Raw genomic sequence first — 11,290 nt, 5'->3', positions numbered from 1 at the left:
GTCTCAAAAAGAACGCAGAAAAAAAGATCCTCATGCCGAAATAGGCCGGTGCTCCTAGCTGCTCCTGCTACGTGTGCACCCACTTGGCAGAAAATGAAATTGTAGGTTGTACTTGTATATGAGGATGTTCTATTGTGCTTCAGCCTTAAGAATAAGGTAAGACCAGCATGCCTTGTCCGAAATAAAGAATGCAGTGAACCTTGCGCTGAGGCGCAAGAAGCTTGAACGGCCAAGCTGTTGTATGCGAGAATTCGGACACATACCTGTTTCAGTATCTTAGTTGATTTGCATTGTTGTGGTTCTAGTAATCGTCGTCATATCCTGGCGGTGGTGGTTTCATGGTTCGAGTAAAATGGCGTGTACCCACTCAGGGTGATTGGCAAGGTTATGGGCGCCTTACCGAAAAAAAATGTGCAATTTTTGAAGGGAAAGAAAAGTATTTAAATACAAAAATGGATTAGCACTAGACGACTAGAGAAATAAAAATAAGGAGATTAAAGAAAGATATAAAAAAGGTACAAACGAACACGATTCAATAAAAATTGGAAGTAAGAAACACGAAGAAAGAAAGTGGTAAAGACGAAGGAGTGAGCTAGGCGCGCATATATGTTGTGTCTGCCCTCCATTCTTATGTTGTGGCGACAGGCAGGTTTTCCTGCTAGCCAGCTAAACATTCACACATACCTCATTTTTCTTCCTGAATCAACTTTAATATTATATATATTTTAAAAATTCTGTTGGGTATTTCTTTTTCTAAATTTTGGTATCTAAAATAATATAGGTCACATCCTCCTTAGGCACAAAACTTCTTGGCCAATCCTCCGCGTGGGTATGTGCCATGGTGGGAGGCAACCAACCAACCAATTGGAATCCAGAAGGGCCAAATGATGTTGAACACGGCTGACGGCCTGATTACAGGAAGAATGAGGGCAACGCACAGCAAAGATCTCCGTGGCAGAATCTTAGTTCATTCACCCCGAATTACAAAATAGGTCTAGCAGACAGCGGGAGATTTAGCCGGCTGCATGTGCTTTCTAAGTATCTTCTTGTTATATAGGAGAACCGTCTGAAGAAGAAGAAATGGTCGATTGTTTGTTATTCTTTGCAGAATGCGCATAACGGCGACGGGGCCAGATTAGAGCGGTGCAAGTAATAATTTAAATTTCGCACGCGACAGTGAAAGCGCCACACGGGGCACCTCGAGCAATCTTGGTGACAGCACTGGTGACACCGTGGACCCCGAGCACCCCAACATAAGCTGTGACCTACAACGGTATTTTGTTTGAAGGTGAAGGATACGAAACCACGAACGGTGGCCGTCGGAGCCCAGGTCAAGCTCCAGCCGATGGGCTCCCAGCCTGTTTACCAGGCAGGCAGGTCGAGGACCCCTTCAGCTATCAGGGTAAGGCTAACGAATAAAGTACCCCCGTCTCCGTGCTTTTATACTATGCCATATAGTATTTTGAACACCCCCCCCCCCAAACGTGATCGGTCCCTGAAAAGGGGCCGCACCGAAGTATCTTCTCACCCATTGCCATCTTTACATTATTGAACCGGATAATTTTTCTCGATTTCTTGTAATGGACTCCCTCAGACCATCCCATCCTCTTGCATCTCAGTCATTCTTCTTGATCGCAAAATATTTTTAAGCCATAATAGGGAAATTGTAAAAGGCCAAAAAACGAAAGGTCTGGTGAACTCATCATCGAGGTAACTGACAAGCAGCACTCCACAAAGCTTCTAGCTCAGGCTACACTGGCTGATCTAGACATCACAATCACACCTCACCGGAGCCTCAACAGCTCGCAGGGTGTGATATCCGAGACAGATCTTCTGAACGAAACGTATGAATCTCCTTGCGGGCTTGAAGGATCAGGGTGTCACTGCCGAGAGACGCATCACCATCCGCAGAGACGACAAGAAGATTCCCACCAAGCACATCATCTTGACCTTTGATCGAACAGTTCTCCCACAACATAGAAATGCAGGTTTTTTCCGTTGCTCAATGCGTCCCTGTGCTGTCGCGTCGGCGACGGCCCAGAAGGGCGAAGCAGAAGACGTACGCCCGAGTCGAAGAGTTAAGCCAAAAAAGTCTAATTTATTCAGTGACGTCATATATATAGCCTGGAGTTAGCCCCCTGGTGGTAGAACCACCGAAACGCCAAGATGCGAAACCCCGGGATACTACATACTCCTTGCCTTAAAATGTTTTTTCTACTTCATCTTTCCCCCTTATAAAGACATGAATAAAAAGAAGCAAATGACATTCCCATACTCTAGACAAACAACTGACACAGTCCACACATTGCACTGTTTCCCTTTCTGTTTTTCTTCTTGTCCCCATCGGCAGACTCATTATATTCGACGGCCTGGATCTGGGGCTTGCTCTGTTTGACGACCTTCTCAGCGTCTCCCTGTAGCTTGTCGGCCTTTTTGGAGTCTTCCTCGGGCTTGCCAGCTTGTTCCTTTTGAACCTCCGGTACTTGAACCGCTTGAGATTCACTTGTGCTCTCCTAAAGTTCCGACGAGTTTGCTCGTAGTCGCTCTCGAAGATCTGCTAGTTGCGATTTTAGCTGTCGCATCTCTTCTTGCAGCTGGGATTCTCTACGTCTGCTTTGTGCTAGCTCTGATACGAACAGGGAAAGTAAGCTGTCATTTACCTTGACATCAGAGTAGGATTCTTGGCGTGTTGGCGTCGCATGCTGACCGAGCTGGTTGACGACGACGACGTCCGTCTCGTCGTCGGGTGGGGTCTCGTTGTTTTGCAATGGTGGCAGGGTGTATCGTTTCACACGAGGTGATGACGGATGCGTGGTTGCAGAATGCGGCGTACGGCAGGCATTCTTGAAGTGGCCGATTTTACCACACTGGAAACACGTTTTACCCAGAGCGGGGCACTGTTGAAGCGGACGTGGTGTACGGCAGGCATTCCAGAAGTGGCCGATTTTTCAGCACCGGAAACATGTTTTTCCCAGAGCGGGACACTGATGAAGGCGGTGCCAATCGTACCACAGCGGCCGCATGTTGGAGGAGGAGAGCGTCGACCACTGGTCCGGGCGAAGCTAGGCCCCGAACGGGATGGTAACGAACTTCGGTTTCTGGAGAAGCGGGGGGGGGGGGGGACCTCCGGACGTGGAAAACGGGTGGGGCGCTTTTGAAATCGCAGCGGTCGCGTTCATTGAGTCCCGTCGATCGCTTGAACCATTTCTTCTCTGGCTGCTCGATATCGTTGCAGCAGATTCTGGATTTCAGTTACGTTTTGGATGACTTGGATGGCTTTGTCAAACGTCAGTGCCGGACCTTCTCTGAGCAGACGTTCCCTGGTGCGATCGGACGCAAGTCCCGCGATGAGTTGATCCACGAGTGACGCGGCTTCGTCGGAGTCGAAGTTGCTTTGTCGACCCACGTATTGCACACGGCGCGCGAAGTCGATCGCCGATTCCGTTTCCACTTGACATAAACTTCGGAACTGTATGCGGTTCGCCCGCTGCGATGTCGAAACGTCAATGTAAGCCGCGAAGCCCTGAACTAGATATTCATAGTCGTTGCCGGTGCTTGCGCCCGCCGATCTGGCTGACTCGATTATATGCGCAGTTCTATTCGCTTCCGCTCCCAAAAAGGTCTTCAAGAGTGCTGTTTTGCGTCGCGGAGGGAATTTTTCACAGCCTGTGCGATAAGGTGGGTTTCGAACGAGCGATGCCACTCGCGCCATGCGATGGCCGGCCTCCCCGGGTCCGGCAAAAATGGTTGCGGCTTCGCGGTTATGTCAGCCATCTTGACACGACAATGAACCAAGTGGTGCCGCTTTACTTTGCTTTATGAAGTTTATATAATCCTGGTGCAAGAAATACTTGGTGCCAGTTGATGATATCTTGCAGTATTACCTGAAGGTTACATGCCGCTGGAAGTATTTGCTGCGTGTCGCTCGATGCACGTCGATTTCCGCACTAGGCTAATGGCCGTCTTTACCTCGCCGGTGCGGTCGTCCACGTAGGCCTAACTCTCTATCGCTCTCGGCTGACTGTTTCAACCCTCACTACTTGAAAATAAAACTTCCGGCCTGTTCGGCGGCTTACACGTTACTGAAGGGATGTCGAGCGCTTACATTTCGCACGGTTCTTGAGTCGGCTGCGCCATTGTGGTGTCGCGTCGGCGACGACCCCGAAGGGCGAAGCAGAAGACGTACGCCAAAGTCAAGCAGTCAAGCCAAAAAAAGTCTAATTTATTCTGTGACGTCATATATATAGTCTGGGGTTGGCCCCCTGGTGGTAGAACCACCGAAACGCCGAGATGCGAAAACCCCGGATACTACAGTCCCTACATCCCGAACCCGCGGCGCTGTTTTAAGTGCCAGCGGTTCGGGCACAGTGCAAACGCTTGCCGTGGCCGAACGACCTGTGAAAAATTCGCGCCACATGATCATCCCAGCGACAACTGTCCATCCGAAACCCTCTCTTGTGTGAACTGCGGGGGGTCGCATACAGCGTACTTCCGCAAGTGCGAAAAATTTCAAATAGAGAAAAAGATAATCAACATCAAGGTAACTGAGAAGATCACCTTCCAGAGGCGCGGTAAAGGTTCGCCTCTTTGCCCCTGAGGAGGTACGCCGACCCACATCGCCGGGGGGTGGAGCGGCGCCTGGTGTCCACATGCCCAGTCCAGCGAGTCTGACCCAGTCTAGCGAGTCTGACTTTCTTCGTCGTTTTCTTCGTGAAAACGAAGAGTTCGTGCTGCAGAGCGGTGCCTCTTATATTTGAAACCTACGGAAGTGCAAGGTAGCACCATGTGATGTGGAATGGCGGAACCACAATCATAAACATCGTTTCAAAATGGACGCCTCCAAGTTTTGTGGAAGCTCCGGTGTGTTGCCGTACGAAGTTCTCTTTTACTGTGGCGTAAATCATTAATAAAGACTAAAAACACCTCTTTCATGTGCACAAATTTTTATGTCACCTCCTAGTTTGTAAAGCCTCAGAATATTTAATATTTTTATAGGGAAAAGCAGAATTGAGTAATGGTATCTCCGTATGAGAACACAACTCCATTTGCGTAATATGCAATCTAGATAGAGTCAACCTTTTATTCTTACCTCTAGACACTTGACACTGCTAAACCTCCAAGTATGGATTTTTGCGCAGTGAATATATTTATTCGTGACTGAAAGTGCTATACTTCGGCGCCCATTCCTTTGATCGGACCACTACAACTATGACAGCTTCGACATCACTTCTGATATGTCGCGCCTTTGCCCGTTAAAGGCTTTTCTTTCGCTGTGCTTGCAATGGCCTCCACCGCAAGCTGCTGGTAAACCAGCGGCACTGATTATTTTGGAACCCGTACACAAAACTGCCAGTCACCAAATGCGCGCACTGGACTTTTCAAGGGATATCACCTACACTCACACATAAAGCGCCAAATTCAAATAATTATTCTTTCCCTCCCCGTAGCAGCCCGAGCACGAGGCCTCCAACACTCCTAGAGTTGACTGCTGGATGGCTGGACGTGTATTCCTCCTCTCCCTTTCAGTTACTGGCTAACTAGAAATAAAAATTGTTGCCACGCGGCGTGCTAACTAAATAAAGGAATTGTCTCCACGCGGCGTGCGAACTAAACATAAACATTGTTCCCACGTGACGTGCGAATATGGACACCCCATAATTTCTCGTCTGTCTGGTAGCGCCCTCGGGTGTTTTAAACTTGTTTCTTCCGAATATCTAAGCGGTAACCAATAAGATTACGGGACGTAGGCCGCGGTCGCACATCACTGCGCAATGGCTGGGTGCGCCCCGTAGTGGTGGTTATAACTATGAGTTGCACAGTACAAGAGCCTTTTCTTGTGGTTTTTGTCCGTGCCGTCGCACGCGAAGTCTCTCCGAAACGAAAAGAAAAACTTATATTCACGGAGGGGATAAAATGTTTTTCATGCAACGGTACTGTACATCAATTTCGCGGCCAATTTCCCGCGAGTGGGTACGCACGTGCAAAAAACGAGAAGAGAAAGAAGACGCTGAACAGGCACCAGCTGCTGCGTCTGCTAATTGTTCGTGCGCCACGTTGGATGTGACTCGGTGTTCGACCTGCTCACTCTACCGGACCTCCCCGTCGTCTCTTAAGCTCCTGGGTAAGTCCCATACTTATGTCAATACGTGAAGCGCTTGCTGTGCGCGAAGTGTTGGGCCCTTTTATTACATCGCGCTTTGTCTTATAGCAGTTTTTATCACCGAAATCTCTTGAGTGTTGTTCGGCGCCGCTCCAGCTCAGCGCTGGAGAGTGGCACAGCACGAAGCGTTCGTCACTGTGGTGAAGAGGTTCTGTCTTAGCTTCCTCATGCCAAGGACAATTGTTGAAGACCCGTAGTTTGCCGGCAATATATTTTCGACTTTAATTTTAATTTTTGTAGCGTCTACATTCACGGCAACTGTAAGAAATACCGCCAGACATTTCTCACGGCAGCTGCCTTTCATTGGCTAAGAATGCTACCCGGAAATTCTATGGGATGAATATGCCCTAAAAGGGCGTGTTGGAGTGGCTCCTGTAGCGCTTGGTATAGTAATTGGTTTTATTGGTTGAGTCCAACATTGTGCCGTGTGTGTTTTTTTTTGCCTTGGGATTTTTTTTCTCATGGGGATTTCGTTAATGGTTTTTTTACTCTGGTTTTTACTATATCAAGAGGTCGACGCGCAGGACTTCTTGAACAGGTTGTATTTTGTTTATTTCAGGTCGTCTTCGGTGTCGTTTGCTGGGTTAGATAGTGTTTGTTGCAGTTGGGCTGAATTTGAGTAGGTAGGTTATGATGCATTCGGGGAGCTTAGCTTACATTAGGTTCGGTGAGGACATGTTATGTTAGATTACGTTGGGATGCATTATTATTCATCGAATTATTCGCGAGCCAGTTTTTATTGCAACTGCCGGGAGAATTTACCTGGGGGAAATTCTCGCGGCTGCCGTGATATGAAACGCTGCCTTATATTTTCAACTTTAATTGTAATTTTTCGTGGCTTAGGTTAATTTTTTGGTGTTTCGGTGTTTTAAATAACGTGTGTTTTTTAAGCTATGTTCACGTTATGTTGTAATAGGTTAGATTACGTAAGCTTTAGAAGAACGAGGTAGTGCTTTACGCGGAATTTTGTTACGAAACGCAAATCGACATTCATGTAATGGACCACTTATAGTACCGTAGGACGGCACTTTAGAAATCGCCTTTTATCAAATGGGAGTGGGAGAGCATTGTAGTCGCTCCGTTTGTCTCTTTCACTACACAGCAAAATTGGGAACGGTACAACAACGAAGCAGTTGTGATACTTCGGTCTCGTTTTTCTCTTTTATGTGTGCGTGATTACACGCGAGTAGATGTATTTTCCACCGCATGAAACTACGCGCCACGAAATGCGGCTACGGTGTGGATGTTTCCGTGACTGGTTAAACACATTCTAGCTTGAAGCTAACACTCTACCACGGAGGTACTGTGTTTTAGGTAGTTATGTAAGCTGCTTTTCAGGCTATGGGTAAAACAAGAGCGGTTTTCTCTTGCGGCGGTATTTACTGCAGTGTCTTACGCGCTCTTTGGGGTTGTAGGTTATATTGCCTGAGTATCCAGGTGTCTTAATGGGGAAATGTGGTGAGATTACCCATTATCGCTCGACAGTCGCGGTAGAGCTGTTTTGGATCTGCCCTTGCTAATCCCAGGGCTTATTTTGGGTTGGGCCGTTGGGCCGCTGTCGCAGTACTCGGACCGCTAACTAAAAGTAAAACAGTACCTATTGGTTGGACGCGGTGCTTTAAGAGATACTACGCGTTGTGCTCTTTTGGGCTTTGTTGTTTAACAGCGATTACTTGGCGCGAAGCAGCGGGCATAACTAAATCAACGCTTTCGCCATTCGCGGTTATTTAAAATTTTGTAGAAAATAAAAATGCGGATGCGTTGTGTTATGAATCATTAAATGAACGCGGCACCTGCACGTTCACGCATACTAAAAGCTTGAGACACAATAAAAAGATGGCCGAAAATTGGTTCGAGATGCCGTATCTGCATATATTGTTGAAAGTAATGTTTTGGGTCCCAGTAGGCAATCACATTTTTCTGAGATTTCTGTTAGAAAAACTGGACGCTTTTTGTGGCTTCTGCGTCTCGAGCCACCAAAAATGTCAAACATTTCAGCAAGAAGGGGGTAATTGTGCATGATCTGGCATCCTATGGATTGCTTCTGCAAGTTTGCGACTTTGTTCTCTTGCTCACGAGGGACTACAAGGCGATCGCAATCCCACTACTCAGTACTCGCCGAAAATAATGAAACGTTTCACCGATACAGACTAACAACACGGTTAATTTTTTTTACTTGAAGGTTAGGTGCGCACGCTTTGGCCCCCTACAAAAAGAGGTATGGTTGTAGTGTGTGTTGAGTGTGGAATCAACTTATTCACAAGCGGCGAGGGGCGCAGTAGGGGGGGGAGGGTTGTGTGCTAGCAAACCCTCAAAAGTTTCTGAAAGCCGCATCCCTTCCCCCTTGGACGCATAGCATAGCGCATAGCCAAACGCAAAGCGTAGCCGTTGTCGTCTAAAGTACATCAACGGATACGAAATTTTTGTGATCCGCGCTGTAATTTTGGTCATGTTAAAGTAAAGCTGAACAGTGGCATTGCGGTAAAGGAGGATACTGAAGCACAGGGCCGTTACCAGAAATTTGGCGGGAGTGGTGCGTAGCGGAGGGTAATTTATGGGTTAAAGGAAGGCAGAAGTTTTTCTGAAAGGAACACCAGCACAAGAGAACGCTATGCGTGTCAAAATATTTCGCAACATTTCGGAATTTCGTTTTCGAAAGTCCCTTTGAAAACGAATTTCGTATGGAAAGAGATGTTATCGAAGTTTCGGAAACTTCGAGAATCTTCGAAGTGTCGGAAACGTTTTTCTGAACTTTGTTTCTGAGCGTGTTTCGGAACTCGAAAGTTTCGACAGGTTTTGAAACTTGCAAAGAGTTTTGAAAAGTTCCCCTCCCCCCCTACTCACCTGACCTACATTCCGTCTGAATAGGGATTTTATGGCAAAGATATGTGGTCCCCATACACAATTTCGGTCGGCCTTGAGTCATAGAGGAGTTGCGCGGTTCGTTTGTTTTAACAGGGGTTATGTTGCCTGCCGTATGGTGTTGCCGTCTCTGGAGTATGTTTCTCCGCCGAGCGAAGCTGGATCCCTTTATAGGAAAAAATCATTAAGAGATAAACATAATGTCCCAAGGCCTTAATATTTACATTTAAGACAACGTACATTGCCCGCAGAAAAATGTATCCCCACCGATGCGTTCGTGTTAAGATGTGAGGCCATCTTTCAGGGAACTGGTGTAGGCTTGGTATTTGTAATCCTGAGTTTCCCAGTGAAGCGTGGCCGTCTACGGGGGTAGTACGATTAGTTAAAACATTCTCTTTCGTTACCAAAAGCATCATGAAACAAATTATATGACAATTTTCGCTTAAGACGACCCTACCATAGCGCAGTTTTATTTAGCTGTTATCATTACTTCACATTGAAGTGGTAAACAATGATGTACTGTCGTGTATCAATACATGACCCCCCTACGGAGGCACTGCTGCTACAGAAAGCGACGGTAACAGTTGTTTTATCGTATCTATGCGGAAACAAATTATAGGACGATTAGCCGTTAAGACGGCCGTACAATTTAGCACCACAGCTTAATCCTGGTTCACATAGCTGAAGAGACTGAATTGTTATCAGATTTTGTAGCCTGTTGTTCATGTGCACTGTCACAACTAGCAACATTCTAGTAAGAGGCTGCGGCATAAAAATAACTCTTTTTAAAGCGCGAAAAGCGTTGAGTTCAAACTTATGCACGTCTGCTGAATGCGTGATTTTCCTTCCGTATGCCAGTGTCTGTGATAACAAGTCGTTTTCTATCCAACTTCAGTGTAAGCGTAGTGTTAATGCTTGGTGACGGGTCAGTTGAGAGAGCTTCCAAGAAACCGTGCTCGAGTATCAGACAGAAATTTTAGGATGTCAACTGTTACAAATTGCCTGCGGTTGCTGCTGTTGCGTGCGGGAGTGTAGATTAGAACTTTACGGCGCTTAACTCGAGCCGTACGGGGTAGGGAAATCAGCGCGCATATGGTTTACGGAAAGCAGCACGCGGGCAGCTCACCCAGCAAATATGATTCCAGTAACACTTGGAATGAATGAACGAACGAACAAACGAACGAACAGACGAACGAACGAACGAACGAACGAACGAATCGATCGAACGAACGAATCGATCGATCGATCGATCGATCAATCAATCAATCAATCTCAATCAATCAATCAATCAATCAATCAATCAATCAATCAATCAATCAATCGATCGATCGATCGATCGATCAATCAATCGATCAATCAATCAATCAATCAATCAATCAATCAATCAACCAATCAATGAATTATTAATAAATAGTTAATCGATCAATCTATCAATCAACGAATCATTCAAACAATCAATCAATCAATAAATAAAACAATTTATGAATCTATGAATCAATCGATAAATCAATAAGTGAAAGAAATCATGAATGAAGGAATGAATTTACCAATGAATGAATTAATGTATGAATCAATCAACGATAAATCAATAACTCATTGAAATAATTTATGAACGATTTAATGGATGGATGGATGGATTGATAAATGAATGAATGACTGAATGAATGAATGAATGAATGAATGAATGAATGAATGAATGAATGAATCAGAGACTTTACTTAAAAAAATTCCCCGCATTTCCCCGACGGGAAGAATGTGAAAGTGCGAATGCACGAGTTGAATTTGCGCGGTTCGGTAATGTTCGCGAAAGAGAGGTCACACACACACACACAACTACAAAGAAAGAAAGATGCATTTATACACAGACACCTATTTGTGTTGTCGTTGTACTTGATTGCTAGCGCGGATCTCAGCTTTGAAATTTCGTATCAGTACTCCTTTAAGCGGGTGCATTAGCCCTTCTCACGCCCGATTTTTGGCCAATCCCCCACGTGGGTATGTGCCATGTCAGCGGCCAGGCAGCGCGCGCCCATCTCCCCCGTTGCCAAGGAAGACGAGGAGATTCCTGGCCAATCCCCCACGTGGGTATGTGATGCGGACATCGCCGGTGGACGCAGGTTCAGGGTCGCTTAAGAAGTGCATTACACTTAAAATAGACCTGACGACCTTCGGCTTTATGAAGGAAAGGAAAAGGAAGGCCAATGTTTCAATGAAATGAAATCAACTGTACACTGTGTTATCGGTTGGCAGGAACTACCAAGGCTGTGA

At 46.3% G+C, this 11,290-nt stretch overlaps 1 protein-coding gene across 1 annotated transcript in view; it reads left to right on the top strand.

Moving 5' to 3' along the window:
* The first annotated feature begins 5,862 nt into the window (after nucleotides 1-5,862).
* Nucleotides 5,863-11,290, top strand: part of LOC144159836 (protein Skeletor, isoforms B/C-like) — a 96,289-nt gene continuing 90,861 nt past the window's right edge. The window contains exon 1 of the mRNA XM_077691506.1: nucleotides 5,863-6,121. The gene's annotated coding sequence lies outside the window, so the exon portion shown is untranslated. The remainder of the gene's footprint in view (nucleotides 6,122-11,290) is intronic.

The sequence above is a fragment of the Haemaphysalis longicornis genome, unplaced genomic scaffold (assembly GCF_048455015.1).
Source record: "Haemaphysalis longicornis isolate Haplotype H1 unplaced genomic scaffold, Haemaphysalis longicornis Haplotype H1 scaffold_10, whole genome shotgun sequence".
NCBI lineage: Eukaryota > Metazoa > Arthropoda > Arachnida > Ixodida > Ixodidae > Haemaphysalis > Haemaphysalis longicornis.
Note: the sequence above shows the minus strand (reverse complement) of the source record. Positions and strands in the feature narration are given on the sequence as shown.